At 36.2% G+C, this 15,859-nt stretch overlaps 1 non-coding gene across 1 annotated transcript; it reads left to right on the top strand.

The window, feature by feature from the left end:
- The first annotated feature begins 882 nt into the window (after positions 1-882).
- On the top strand, positions 883-985 carry LOC126017115 (U6 spliceosomal RNA). The gene has a single exon (XR_007498786.1). It is a non-coding gene; the product is annotated as a U6 spliceosomal RNA (small nuclear RNA).
- Positions 986-15,859: the final 14,874 nt, after the last annotated feature.

Genomic DNA, 15,859 nt, shown 5'->3' with positions numbered 1-15,859 from the left:
TTTTCTCTATCTACCAATGTTCCCAGGTTCTCTTTCATATTCTACCTTTTGCCTGTGGAAGGCATATAAAACATTTATCTCATAATCCTTGCTACAAAAAATCTTACAGAAATATGAAGTGGAACTATTAGAAAATGATTCAATAAAAAATGTATGTAAGAGGTAATAAACTAAGTTCTAGAATAAAAAAAGAATGTTTAATATATATAGTTATATATAAATATTATGTAATCACATCTTCTATATAATTGTATCATATATAATATATTATAGCATAGAACCTAACTCACTTAGAATATATATTATAATTCATTGCAGTGCTATTTATAATAGCCAGAATCTGGAAACCATCAAAATACCCTTCAACAGATGAATGACTAAAGAAACTGTGGTACATTTATACAATGTAATATTATGCAGCCATCAGAAGAGATGAAGTCATGAAATTTTTCTATACATGAATGGACTTGTAAACTCTTATGCTAAAGTGAAATAAGTCAGAGTGAGAGAGATAGACACAGAATAGTCTCACTCACCTATGGGTTTTAAGAAAAATGAAAGACATTATTGTAATAATGCCCAAAGACAATGGAGATGAGGGCTGGAAGTACAGGCTCACGATATGAAGCTCACCAGAAAGAGTGGTGAGTGCAGTTAGAGAAATAACTACACTAAAATAACTATCATGACAATGTTAATGAGTAAGAGAAATAGAATGCCTGTCTTCTATACAGGCAGCTGGTAGGGTAGGGAGATGGGGGGCATTGGTGGTGGGAATGTTAAACTGCTGAAGGGGTTTGAAACCCTTTGATCAAAACCCAACTACAAATATGTTTGTAATCATTTTGATTAAATAAAAATATTATTTAAAAATTATTTCTCATGCTTGCTTCGGCAGCACATATACTAAAATTGGAACAATACAGAGATTAGCATGGCCCCTGCACAAGGATGAATGCAAGTTTGTGAAGCGTTCCATATTTAAAATATTATTTCTCATAAAAATAGAACATATAGCATAAAATGCACTATAAAATATATTGTCAAATAATATACCACACATAATTTATTGTATATTAATATATACATATATATTATATACATATATAATATACATACATATATACCACACATAATGTATTGTATATTAATAAAATACATATTGTGCATAATATATGTGTCATATTGCATGTCTGTTTATGTGATACTGTAGATATGACATTACATAAAAATGTGCCATAAATAAAACCGACTTTATTTCATCTAGATGACGAAAGATGTACAGTACCTTGATGAACTTTATGCTGAGGAATCTGAGACTGTGAATGAGGAATGGAAGGAGGATATTTACATCTCTGTACACAGCACTTAGAAAGTTTCAGGAACAAATAAATTGACTTGATGTGGATGAAGTATGCAAAGTAGACATATTACTGTTCATCTAAATTGGTTATGCTTTTTCTGCCTTTGAATATTTGCACATTCTTTACTTCTTCATCTGGGAAAATAGACACAAATTTAAGAGAGAAAAAAATAGGCTTGAATAATTTAGTTGTTACCATAGAGAATAAGAAATTATATTTCTTATTACTTGAAAGCAAAGTCAAGTATGATATATAATTATTCAGAATAAACCACTAAAATGACTTCTCAATAGAATAAAGAAGAGTAGTTATCCCAAAGGAAGGTACTGTTTTTTACATATAACTGGGAAGACATCCAAAATTGTAGGCTAGGATTACAGCTTTTCTCTTTCTTTTGGAGTGTTTTAAGAGTGATTATTCAGAGAAGATGGTGTTTTCAATTCTAGTTAACTTCAAAAGACAATAAAACAAATGGATGTATTTGCATAAAGAAGATGGGCACTTCAATTATTTGTCATTTTTTAAACAAATGGCTTATAACATTGTCTGAGTTGTTAAATATTTCTTTAAAAAAAAAAGAAATATGGGACAGGAGAGATAGTATAGCCAGAAAGATATTTACCTTGCATGCAGCCTATCTGGGTTTGATCTTCCATATCCCATATGGTCCCAGGGGTACTTCTAAGAGTGAGTCTTTAGTGCTGGTCTAGGAGTAACCACTCAGTATTGCCGAGTAGGACCCCCCCAAAAATAAACAAAATAAAACAACTTGAAATGATTACCTTTCTTTACATTTTTGTTTTTCAATACCTTGGTTTGTAAGAATCATATCATATGGGAGCAACTCAAGAAAAAGTACCAAGGTGAGTCCTTAAGATTCACAGGACTAAGAACGCTTTGGGAATATGGGAAATGATTAAAAAAATTAGATTAAATTTTCTTAAAAAGATAAAGGTCATTACTGCACAGTAATATTGATAATCTGGGTTAGGACTTTTAGGGAAAACTCGTGTTGGAGACAAGTACCTGCTATTGTAGTAGACACAGATGTTCAGGTTCTTGTCCTCAAGTAGTCAAAATTGAAAGCTAGGTACCAGACAATAAATAGTGAGCAAATCTTCAGTAAAGATTTTATTTATAAAAAAAGAAATTAAATGAAAAAAAAATAAAGCAGGAATGCTCCCAGATTATGGAAGGGGGTCTCCTAAATCAAGATTCTAAAAAGAGGCTGAAGTATTTATTTATTATACTTGAAAAATATGGCCATTAAAACAGGTGAGAAGATGCTGAGATAATTGTCTTCTGGTGTCTGGATCCAGCAGGGCCTGGATCATCCAGGTGATTGGTCACCCCCTGTGACCTTCCACACCAGGTAACTCCTTTTTGTATGGGCCAGATTCCTAATATCATCCTGACTACCGTATTTTCCCGTGTATAAGATGACTGGGCGTATAAGACGACCCCCTGATTTTGCAGTTAAAACATAGGTTTAGGCCTATCTTCGCTGTATCAGACAGAACGTTCCTGTGCTGCAACTGTATGTACCACAGTGAGCCAATCACAACAAGTAAAGGTTCAAACAGACTTTCTCTCTGACTCTGGCCAATCTGAGAGGCTTTTTACAGTGTAGATTTGGGTCCAGAACATTGTCTAATTTGCATGCATCAAAAGCCTGCTTGGATTGGCTGAGTTGAGAGGTGGTCCGAACAGCCTTGCAGTGATTGGTGCAGGATCGAGTTGGAAAATTCGTTTTGTGGCAATATTCAGACAATTTTTGTTTAGCAGCATATTGAAACATTTTTCGGGATATATTCTGTGTATAAGACGACCCGCGATTTTCGATTGACTTTTTTTTGTTTCAAAAGTCGTCTTATATGCCGGAAAATACGGTATTTCCCTTGCCTTTATTATTACTAAAAATAAGTGATCACCCGAATGTAAATAAGAATCTTGAAGAATAAGATGTGTAAAAGTAATGGATCCTCCTAGGTCAAACATTTATTGTACATGTGGTAGAGATTGTTTATTACTTCTCAATATCTATCCACCCAAAATTCTTTGTTATTAAAAAAACACCCTGAAACATGAAGACCTACTTTGAGACTTTTAGAGTGAGCAGGAGGTCATATGCCCAAGTTCTTATCAATGGAAAGCTACTGGAAGTGATGTTTCCTATGTTTAGATCATTTTCTCCTTGCCTTTACTGCAGAGAAGTAGTAATGAGGGAATTTTAACCAAGTAGTGAAAGAAACTCTCAGGGGATGGTAGAAAAACAACATAGATGATCCCTGAGTCCCTTGATGACTTCATGAAGAAAAGCCTTCTCTCTCTCCCCACTATATATTAGAAAACAATAAACTCTTGTTTGAACTACTGAAGTTTTGAGTCTGAGTTATACAAGTTTGGTATGTACTTTAATAAATAACTTAAAATTAATTTATTAGATAAGGTATTTTCATAGTCTCTTATACACCAAGAGTACAAATATTTACAAAAATATCTTTTAGGTGATTTAGTCATTTTTGTTCAGCAAGGAGAGGGAAAGTAATAGAGTGGAGGGGGAGAAAGCCACATGTGAAGTAACAGAGTTCAAAGGTATTCATGTATATTGGTGGTGTAAGGAAAGACAAAATTAAATATTCAAATCACAGAGTAAACAACACTGCTATCATCAGTCCCAAGCTTTAGGATTAGGTGTGTCAGGTTGGAGGATGGAGGGGTGGCTGGGAAGAAGGTTGACAGTGGTGGTGGGACTGGTGCTGAAGCATGTGTCTAAAACTATTCTCAACTATTAATAACTTTGTAAATCACAATGCTTTAAGTAAATTGAAAAAGTACTATGTGAATTAGTAGCTGGAAAATTAACCTTATTCATACTAATCTGATTTTCAAATTATACACATCAGGTAGAAATCGGCTCTATAAACATTTTATTTTAGTACACTATGTTAAAAAAGGAAACACACCTTTTAAAATTGAAGTGCTTTAGAATAGCATGTACACATCATCATTCCTGCTGTCATATTTTGCTTCTTGACATATTTGTATTGCCTTCTTGGTGTTTTGAGTAAGCAACTCTCAGTGAATTTGTTAAGTAATAAAATATACTGCGGGGCTGGAGAGATAGCATGGAGGTAAGGCGTTTGCCTTTCATGCAAGAGGTCATCGGTTCGAATCCCAGCGTCCCATATGGTCCCCCGTGCCTGCCAGGAGCAATTTCTGAGCATGGAGCCAGGAGTAACCCCTGAGCACTGCCGGGTGTGACCCAAAAACCACAAAAAAAAAATATACTGCTATTCAAAAGACACAAAATAAGGCCGTGACTTAAAATAAATTCAGAGCTGAAGCAATAAGGTAGCGTGTATTTGACTTGAACATGGCTGTCTTGGGTTTTTATCTCAGACAAACATATGACTCCAAGAGCACTGTCATGAATGGTTCCTGAGCACAGAGTCGAGAGTAAATTCTTGGCATTGATGGGTATGACACCAAACTCCAAAACTTAATAAAAATATACCTTCAAGGAATTCCCTTTCTAATCTCCCCAATATTTACTGTTCCATATATGCAAAAGAGGGAAAAAAAAGAAAAGCACAATTTTTTTCTTTTTCTTTTTTTCTTTTTATTTCAGACTTGTGATTATTGCTTGCATTGCGGTGGTGCTTTTTAAGTTGTGTTTTTTTTTTGTTGTTGTTGTTTATTTATTTATTTATTTATTGGCATTGCAGTTTTGGTTTTGTTGTTTGTCGGTTCTTTTTTTTCCTTAATTTTATTTTTGTCTTTTTGTGATGTTTTTCTTTCTTTTCCCCTTCACTTAAATTTATATTTATAGCCCTCTAGAGTCTAGATGGACCCCTCCCAGATTTTTTTTTTCTTTTCCTTCAAACAGAGCTTGAATCATCTTGTTCTACCTCATAAATTGAGGGGGGAAAATGGATGGTACCAAGACCAAACAGTTGTATGAACATTGACAACAACAACAGAATCAATGCCCATTCTGCAACAAGCTAGACACAGGGGGGACCACTTATACTAGCAGCCTGGGGGACAAAGGAAGTGAATATGGGATGCATGCTGAGAACAGGGTTGGAGGGAGAACAACACTGGTGGTGGGAATGTCCTGGGTTCAATGCCACTATGTACCTAAAATATTACTGTGAAAGATTTGTAACCCACTTTGGTCACAATAAAAATTATTAATAAAAAAAGAAAAAATAAACCTTTAACTAAGAGTTGAAGTCAAATACTCCTAATAACAAGGAACTTTAAAAATGTTAGACAGCATCTCAGTTTCCTCCCTTCAAGTTTTGCTTTATCACCAGATTGTGTGGTTGCAGATAAGTTCTAATAAATTCTAGTCATTGAGATGGCAGAAAAAATAACAAAAAACAGGTGAAGGAGCCAAGCACTTATTAAAAGCATGCAGTTTGATGAGTGAATATACCTGTATTAGCAATGCTTCAATCAGCTTATAAGATTTGTGTTGAGTTTCTTTGGGGAGTAGAGCACACTCACTGGTGCTCAGGGCTTATCCCAGCTCTGTGCTCAGGAGTCACCACTTCTGGTGGTGCTTTGGGCCATATTTAGTGCCAGAATTGTACTCAGGTCAACTGCACTCAAGACAAATACCTTAAAACCTTGTACTATCTCTCTAGCCTCAGCTTCTATTTTTAATTAGTTTTTTTGGTGAAGCCGTGCTGCTTTTGAGTTTGTGGATAGCATAATCTACATAATAAATAATCCAAATGCATCTCTCTCTTTTTTGAAGTAATGTTTTAAAAACATTTAGAGAAATATGAGTGGAGAAAATAATAGACACATTTAAGAGAGAACATGGGCTTTGCCAGAGTGAAGCCTCATTCCCCGCAACACCAAAGTGGAAAAAGCCCAAATGTTTTCTAAAATCTACAGAAATCCAAAAAGATCATAGAGGGGGTAAAGGGGTAAAGTACTTGCTTGACATATGCTTAACCCCAGTGCAATCCCAGAAGCCACATGTGGTCCCTTAAGTACCACCAGTAATATCTGAGCTTAGAGCCAAAAGTAACATAAGCCATGGTCCCAACCATCACCAAGCCAAAAAAAGAATCTATAAAAATGATTTGAAATCAGCTTAATAAGGGGAAATATAATTTGTATTTATAAATCAATTTCACAAGATAAAAGAAAACCACATAAAACAAATGTATAGCTTCATAAATTATAAAATGAGGTATCTAATAACTCTTGTTCCTAGTCAGGCAAATCAAGAAACAGAATATTCCCAGCCACCCATAAAGTCCTTTCATATATGCCTATTACAATTACACTCCCTCACAGGTGTGAAAGAGTAACCATTATCTTGACTTTTATAGTAATTACCTCCTTGCATTTCTTTACAGTTTTATCTGCTATGTGCTTATTATTAAAGACACTATAATTTTGTCTTGCCTTTTTTATAATTTAATAATTATATTTTAGTCTACAGGTTTCTCTCGCATACCTTTATTTATTTATAATCCATTGTAGAACCATGACTGCTTAATTTAGGGAGTTTCCCACAATCTGGATAGTATTAATTGCTTTATACTCATTGCACAGTTTAACAAGACTTTAACCTTGTTATCTCCTGTGAATTGGAACCCGCATCCTCATGGTCACATTCCACTCAGACTCCTTACATAGGTTCGTGATAGAACTTTGCTCAGCATTAAGCAAATTATCTGATTGTTTTCTTTCTTCTTTTGTTTTAAACACTATTAATAACTAGCGTGTAAATATGTTAACTTATTAAATGTTAAAATGATGAAATATTTTTTGCTTTATTTTTTAAAATATAGTCGTGGTGAACTTACAAAGTTATTCATTATTGGTTTCAGGCATACAATGCTTGAATACCAATCCCTTCACTAGTGTCTACTTCTGTCTACCAATGTTGCCTTACCCATTTGCTTCCCACAGTTTTTTCACTTGTACTTCTCAAAAGATACATTTCCCCCCAATCTATTATTTAGTTAATTGGTGATCCAATTATAATCATATGATCCAATCATATGATTACATATGATTGAAGAAAAGTGTTTGTTTTTTAAACTGTTTTCCTAATGGTTTTCCCAGCATTCTATAAAAATGGCTGATTATTTTCAAGCCATTATAAAGACTTAAATTTAAATTTGATAATAGCTGTTTAAACATCACTAATGTTTAACTGGGTTAGGGAGTCTCTAAGATGACCCTTTGATTTCATAATTGAGTCAAAGGAATTTTTAGAATTGTATTTAAAACATCTTGATTTACAATACTGTTAGTGATAAGATCTCATGCATACAAAATTCCAACACCACTCCCTGTATCAGAAACTGCTTCCCTCCACCATTGTCTCAGTGTCCACTACAACCCTGAACCTTCTGTATAAAAAAACCCAGTTCCCTACAGTTGGTAAGCTTGATTCTCATTTTCTATTGCCATTGGACATTTTTTGTTCCCATATAATACTTCTTACCCCACACATGAGAGTGATGATTGGCCGGTCTCTCTAACTTCTCTCTGCATAATGCTATCCAGATCCATTAATATAGTGCCAAACTGAATGATTCTTTAATTTAAAATAACTGGTAGTATTTCATAGTGTATATAAACTAGACTTTCTTTAGCTGGTTATCTGTTTGTGAACACTTGGTTTGTTTCCAAAAATTGGCTATTATGAATAATGCTGCAATGAGCAGAGTTAAACAAATGTCTTTCAGAATAAATATATTTTTGGTTTTTGGATTAAATGCTAATAAGAAGTGCTGGGTAATATGGAAGATCATTTCTTAATTTTTTGAGGAATATCCACATTTTATCTTAGAGAAGGTGAATTAGTTGACATTCTTATCAGCAGTGAGTAAGATTTGATTTTTCCCCACATCGCCACCAACATTGATTGGTTTTGTTCTTTTTGATTTGTGACAGTCTCAATTTTGCCAGGTGATACTCACTAAAAATTGGAAGAAATGAATAGATACTTTCTCCAGAAGACATATAGGTGCTCAATTGACAGATAAGAAAAATGCTCTCTACCTCTTTTTTATCAGGGAAATGTAGCTCAAAACAATGAGATGAACAGAATTTTGTCCTCATTTTATTAGTATAGGCTATATCATAATTAATGAAGAAAAGAAACTTCAATAAGATAGTTGATGATGTCTCTTCTTTTATTGGGTATTTCTATATAAAGAAATACTTTAAGAACAATTGTTGAATTTGTAAGTGGTGTGTTTCATACACTTGTAAATAACTTTTTACTTTCATCTTTTCTGAATTAATTAGTGTAAGTATACTTAGTTATATCAACCCTGACTCTAAGTGATTTATGTTAAATTCTGACTAATAAAAGTGGCAGAGAAATCTGCAGAAAGCTAGAAGCTTGGCTGGCTTAGTCATATCCAAGAAGTTGTTCAACACTTCCTGGCAAATATGCACCTTTTTCCACGACTATGGCTGATTTCTTGTGTGAAACTGCAAACTCCGTCCCCATACAACTTCAAAACAATGAGTGGGGTAACACATTTTATAGGGTACTGAATAATGCAACTGGTATCATCATGACAGCCCCATCTTGCTGCACTGAATGTGCTATACCCTACTGGAGTATTTAGCTTACATAATCCTCCTCTGGTGCCTCACACTACTCTGGGCCATTTACCAACATTTTTCAAGACAAACTGAACATGGCATATCTGTTAAAAATTCTCCCATGTGTGGGTGGAGGGAGATGGGGTATATTTGTGGTGGGAATGTTGCACTGGTGAAGGGGGGGTGTTCTTTTTGTGAAACCCAAGTACAGTCATGTTTGTAATCACGGTGTTTAAATAAAAATATGAAAAAAAAGGGGAGAGTGATTTTATAGTAAAGATTCCTTACTCAAAAGACTTTTCTAAGGCCAATACTGGACCCTGTGGAAAAGCAAAATTACTTTAAAGATGTCTGACACGGGAGTGATAGTTCATCGGTAGAGCGTTTGCCATGCATGCGGCCAACCCCTGACGGACCCTGCGAGGAGCCATTTCTGAGCACAGAGCCAGGATTAACCCCTGAATGCTGCCAGAAAAATGCCAGATGTCTGACAAATGTATGCAGGATACAATAGTAAAGAGTTCTCACTCAAAAGACTCACCAAGGATCTGTATAGATGGAGGATCTATGCAAAGACCGATAAACCAATAATGGCAATCCAGGTTTTAGGTACTATTAAATTGTTTAATGTTCTGAATGGCTATGGATTCATTAACAGAAATAACACTTAAGAGGATGCTTTTGTTCACTGGGCAGTTATTAAGTGAAACTAACTGCAGGAAATCTTTGCACAGCATTGGAGATGGGGAGATTATAGAGTTTGATATTGTTAAAGGATAGAAAGGTATGTAAGCTGCTAATGTAACTCGACCAGTGCAAGGCAGTCTACGTAGGTTCCACCAATTCAACCTTTGGCCTCGTCCAGCTGTGGCCCCCTCAGGCAGGATAGAACCAGGCAGTAAAGGGAGCGAATTGAAGACTCAGAACAGCATCCCAGACACTGGTGCCCACCACCTTTCTGCAGAAGGCTCTTCATGAGAGGCTCAAGGTCCCTCAATCAGATACAGCCAAACAAGGACACTTGTTTGGGCACTGATCAACTGTGTATGTGTGGATGTCTATATGTCTGTCGTGTCATAATTAAAACCTTTCTCTATACCTCTAACACTTTCCTTTTTGATCTTGTTGCGTTCCACTCCTGTATCTTTTTAAATTCGTGCTATGAGAGATAGAAAATGAATGATTGCAACCAAGCTAACCACATGAAGTGACTTCTAATGGGTAGATCTTTGGCCGGTGATTCCGATCAAAAGCTGCATCATCTCCCTGTCTACTCTTCACAGACAGATTACTTCGTCAGCCTATCACTATCCAATAGCTATCTATATTTTCCCCACCCCTGGTTTTTTTTTAAACAAATAGAAGAGGGGGGATTGCTGTCATACACCTGTAAAATCGCTTTATATTTTTCTTTCAAATTTTCTGAGTTAATTAGCCTAAGTACCCTTAATTACATCAATCGTGACCTCAGGTGATTTATATTAAACTCAAACTAATATGGGCCAAAGAGATAGCATGGATGTAGGGTGCTTGCCTTGCATGCAGAAGGACGAATCCCAGCATCCTATATGGTCCCCCTGCTGAGGGCAATACCTGAGCGTAAAGCCAGGAGTAGCCCCTGAGTGCTGCTGGGTGTGACACAAGAAAACAAAATAAACACACACACACACACACACACACACACACACACAAAACACGCTAACTAATAAAAGTGGCAGGGAAAGCAGCTAGAAGCTTGGCTGACTCAGCAAGATCCAAGAGGCTGCTCAACACCCCCTGGCTAAAATGCACGTTTTCCCATGACTATGTTTGATTTCTTGTATGAAACTGAAAGCTGAGATCCCACCGTATGGAGTAACCTGACTTAGACTGAACCCCCTAAAAATGTTGTACTCACCGTTATGGTGAATTATTCTGAAAGGACCCAGATTAAAGTCATCTAAAGGTAAGGGCCATGTCAAAGAGCAAAGGAGAGTCTCATACTTAGTTCTATAGTCCACTCTCAGTAGAGTCCCCAACAGTGCTAACTTCTCCCCCAAAACAATGTGCTCAATACACACAGTGTGTTTCCAGTTAGGTAAACTTACCTGACTTTTATGTACAGAAATATTATTGGAATTTGTTTCATATATCTTATTGCCAAAAGTCATCTTATTATCCAGTCACTTCAGAGACTAACCTGATAATGTATAGCCCAAAGTCTCAATCATAAATCACATTACTAGATTATCATGTATGTCTCCAAGATAAACAAATAAGGTTTTATCAGACAGGACATTTCAAGGTCCTAGAGATCACCTTCCAGGAGTTAGGAACCCAAACAGATGAATAGATACATTTTTGCTATTTTTAAGTACACAATGTCCCAGGTTTATCTACTTTCTTTTGGAACAAGTATTAGAAGATCATAATTTTTGATCTTGAAGTTTAGGTTGCTATTGTTTTAGTTAATGTTTATAGGAATGTCCAGCTGAGTTAGACTGATATACTTATATATTTTATACAATGTATGTAGAATTAGATATATATTAAATTTAATACCTTATGAATATCATATTGATATTTACAACTGGCATTCAGTACTCATTCCATATTACAATGCTATATTCTTAAACACTGAGAATTCTGGTTACCAAGAATAGAAACAGGGTATTAGAATACTAATTTTTCCTATATATTTATTTATTTTGAACTACAAACCATCACAGCATAATAATTATAATAACAACACTGCCTCAAAATGATTACTAAAAACAGACTGTCTTCAGGATTCTCTCCCTAATCACTCCTCTGCCAAATTGTTTATAGGTACTGTATCTATAGTGATAGAGTAAATAACTTCTAAACAATACTGTTCTTTTTTTTTTGGGGGGGGTCACACCTGGCAGTGCTGAGGGGCAACTCCTGGTTCTACACTCAGAAATAGCCCCTGGTAGGCTCAGGGGACCATATGGGATGCCAGGATTTGAACCACAGTCCTCTGCACGCAAGGTAAACACCTTACCTCCATGCTATGTCTCTGGCTCCAATACTGTTCTTTTTAAAATTTCATTTAAACTTTATTCTTGCCCTATAGGAAATTATAGACTTGATATTTATAATTCTCTAACAAATTCTTAAAATAGCATTCTTATTCAACTGCTGGTATGAAGTCTAGTATTGGTCTATAGGTATAGAAGTGTGTCAGAGTGTGAAAAAAGATTTGTGTGTGTGAGTTTTCTTGGTTTGTTTTTGGGTCACATCAGAGGGTTCTCTGGTATTAATTCTGGCTCTGCACTCCTGGCTAGATATGTGGAATTATATGGGGTTCCTAAGATTAAACAAATTGCTAGGCAATTGCTCTAGTCTCAGGTGTAGAAAGATTGAAAACTACTGTTGCACAGCCTTGTTTATAAATGTAGGTTGGAGATAGGAAAGATGTGGATTCACAGGTACAAAAAGACCAAAAAATGCTGCTTTAAAAAGATTCAGAGAGCAATATTTCCTTGTCTCTGTTAGTAACAGTTTTTGTGCCCATTTTACCTGAGAATCAGTTGTATTTTTCTGGATATAAAATATTTATCTTTAAGGACCCCCAGCTTGAGGACACTGCCTGATTCCTTACTGTTGCAAATAATTTCTTAGACTACATAAGACCACAATGTGGGACTAAAATATGCCCTGGATCTCACCCCCCCCCAAGTCTATCTCAAAAGACTTAATGGAGGATATCTATATTGTCTATGTATATTTAATTCCTTAGTAGTTATACCTTTTAGTTTGTATATTTTCAAATGTAAAGGTAGCCTCCTCAATCTCCCCCTTGTAAATTTTATTTATTTATTTTTGTTATGGTTCTGTTTAGTACAAAGTTCTAGAAGAAAAGTCTTGCTTAGGATAAAAGCTCTTAGGTCAAAGCCAGGGCACAGAGATTGTATAACCTGCCATTTTACCACCTACTGCACTAACAATATAATATGACATCGTTCCTTTCTACATAGGCACACTAAAATGAGGAAATCTTCTGTATAGAAACAAGCTCTTTTCTATTAGGGATAAAAACCCATAAATTTTATAATACAGAGGCAACTCCCACCCTGAACAATTGTCTTGGGACTCGACTTAGACCTCATGTGATTGTACATCTACTGGCCAACCCTGAACCCCAGATCCCAACCTTAGAACTGACACAGTACCCTGCAACAGCAACAGGAATCAAACTCCCCCAAACCTGGAGAGACCCTAGTTCAGCTCTGGCACCAACTTGCGCCAGGCTAGGTTCATATGACATCCTAACGATGAGGAAACAGCAATAACTTGATCTAAGGGCAGGTTGCATTACCTCATGAGAAGATTCTGATGTTCAGAAGATACTCCATCCTTTGATCTGTGCAAAAACCAAGATCACTAATTACAGGAGATTTACTGCAACAACTGTGACTGAGAAGAACTTCTGGACTCATAAAGAAAGATTCTATCCTAGACTTCATCCTAGGACCTGTGCAAAAACCAAAAGGGGCCGGAGAGATAGCATGGAGGTAGAGTATTCGCCTTGCATGCAGAAGGACCGTGGTTCGAATCCTGGAATCCCATATGGTTCCCCGTTCCCCTGAGAATGCCAGGATCGATTTCTGAGAGTAAAGTCAGGAGTAACCCCTGAGCGCTGCTGGATGTGACCCAAAAACAAAAACAACAAAACAAGACAAAACAAAAAGATCTCTAAAGACTGACTTTGAAAACCAAGACTGAGCAGAACATTTCCTGGCACCATAAAAAGACCTGGGGATTCAACAATGAACATGGCCTGAGCCTGCAATTGATCTTATGGCAGTATGCTTCAAGGGTGGAGAAACCCTGTATTTCTAGGGCAAGGGGATTTCCTTTCTAATTTCCCCAATGTTTACTGTACTTATGCAAACAAAAAAACAAAAAAAACTTGCCACACCTGTCCCCCTTCCTTTTTTTTTTTTTGTTTTGTTTTGTTTTTCCTTTTCATTTTTCTTTCTTTCTTTAAATTTATATTTATATTCTAGATGGGGGCTCCTTCTGCTTTTTTTCTTTTTTTTCTTCAACAGAACCATAGAACATGAATCATCTTGTTTTGCTTTATAAATTGAGAAATAAAAAGTGGATGGTACCAGGGAAAGCAGTCTCATGAACATTGAGTGAAAATAAAAAATGATCAGACCTAAATACCCAACCCAAAAGTCATCAACAACAGAATCAAGAGAATCAAACTACAACAAACTATAATAAACAAAAGGGACCTGTTACACTAGCAGTCCAGGGGACTAAGGATAAAAGTATGGGATGCATGCTAGAAACTATGGCAGAGGGAGGTCAACACTGGTGGTGGAAATGGTCCTAATTCACTGTCACTATGTACCTTATATATTACTGTGAAAGACTTGTAATTCACATTGGTCTCAATAAAAATTGTAAAAAAAATTCTTATCTGTAATCTCTTTCTTGAATAGCTTATAAAGGTTACTTTATTTTTGTTTGTTTGTTTTTGTTTTTTGGGCCACACCCGGTGATGCTCAGGGGTTACTCCTGGCTATACGCCCCTGGCTTGGGGGACCATATGGGATGCTGGGGGAAGGAACCATGGTTTGTCCTAGGCAAGCACATGCAAGGCAGACAACGACATGTAAGGCACGGGCCTTACGTCCTGCACCACAGGTCTGGCCCAGGTTACTTCACTTTTTACTGGCATCACACAGCTTTTGAATAGTTAAAAACTTAATCTTGGGGCTGAAGTGGTGGCGCAAGTGGTGCCTTGCCTGCGCTAGCTTAGGATGGACCGTGGTTTGATCCCCAGTGTCCCCCAAGCCAGGAGTGATTTCTGAGCACGTAGCTAGGAGTAACCCCTGCACATCAATGGGTGTGCCCCCCAAACAACAACAACAACAACAACACACACATACACGAAAGAACAACAAAAACCTTAATCTTTTTGTGTTTTCTTAAAAGGCATTTGTTCTTTCTGTCTAGAGAACTAAGTAATTATTTCTTCCTCTAAATCTAGTAATTGTATGAATAACTATCAGTGTGATTTTTGTTCTACTATGGTTTCAATAATTTTTATTTTATTTATGCATTTAAAAATATGATTTTAGGTGGTTACTCATGAGTGGAAACTGGTTGTATTAGGGATAGAATCAGAGTTGAATGCATAGTAAAAAAGTGCTTTATCCCTACACTATTTCTCTGGCTCCTCATAAAAATTTATGAAATTCTTTATGAATTCAGGAGTTCTGCTGATCACCTTTTAAATCTAACTTTAGTATGTATACTGTCAAAATTGGACTCACATTATATTTGAAATTGGCTTACGGAAAATTTGCACAATTAATAGTTAATAGTTTTTAAAATGTGTTCTCTCTAGCTCACTCTCTTGTGCTGTCTTTCTGTCTGTCTGTCTGTCTGTCTGTCTGTCTGTCTCTCTTTTTCTCTCTCTATCTCTCTCGGGCCACACCAAATATGCTAAGAATTTACCCCTGATGCTGTGCTCAGGGATCACACTCTAACTGGACCCTGAGAACCAGAAGTACCTGTGTTGGTTTCGTACAAGGCAACACCTTACTCTGTACTATCTCTCTGGCCCTACTTCTCAATTTTATATGAAAGTTATTTGACTAAATTGTTATAGGAAGACAGGGTTTGGGTGCTTTATAATGCTATAAGACTACTTTTGGATGTCTCAAATTAATGGTTTTCTTTACACTATTTTCTTTCTTTGTTCATTTTCCCAATTCTGTGTACAGCCTCTTTATGACTAGAGGGTTTCAACAACAGGTATTTATCTCTCCGGAGTCTGAGAATTCAAGATAAAATGGCTGCCTTATATAATCCTGGCAAGTTTTCTTCTTGAAGGCAGATAGATGGTCACTTTCTCATTTCTTCAAATAGATTTTCTA

The sequence above is a fragment of the Suncus etruscus genome, chromosome 8 (assembly GCF_024139225.1).
Source record: "Suncus etruscus isolate mSunEtr1 chromosome 8, mSunEtr1.pri.cur, whole genome shotgun sequence".
Classification (NCBI taxonomy): Eukaryota; Metazoa; Chordata; class Mammalia; order Eulipotyphla; family Soricidae; genus Suncus; species Suncus etruscus.
Note: the sequence above shows the minus strand (reverse complement) of the source record. Positions and strands in the feature narration are given on the sequence as shown.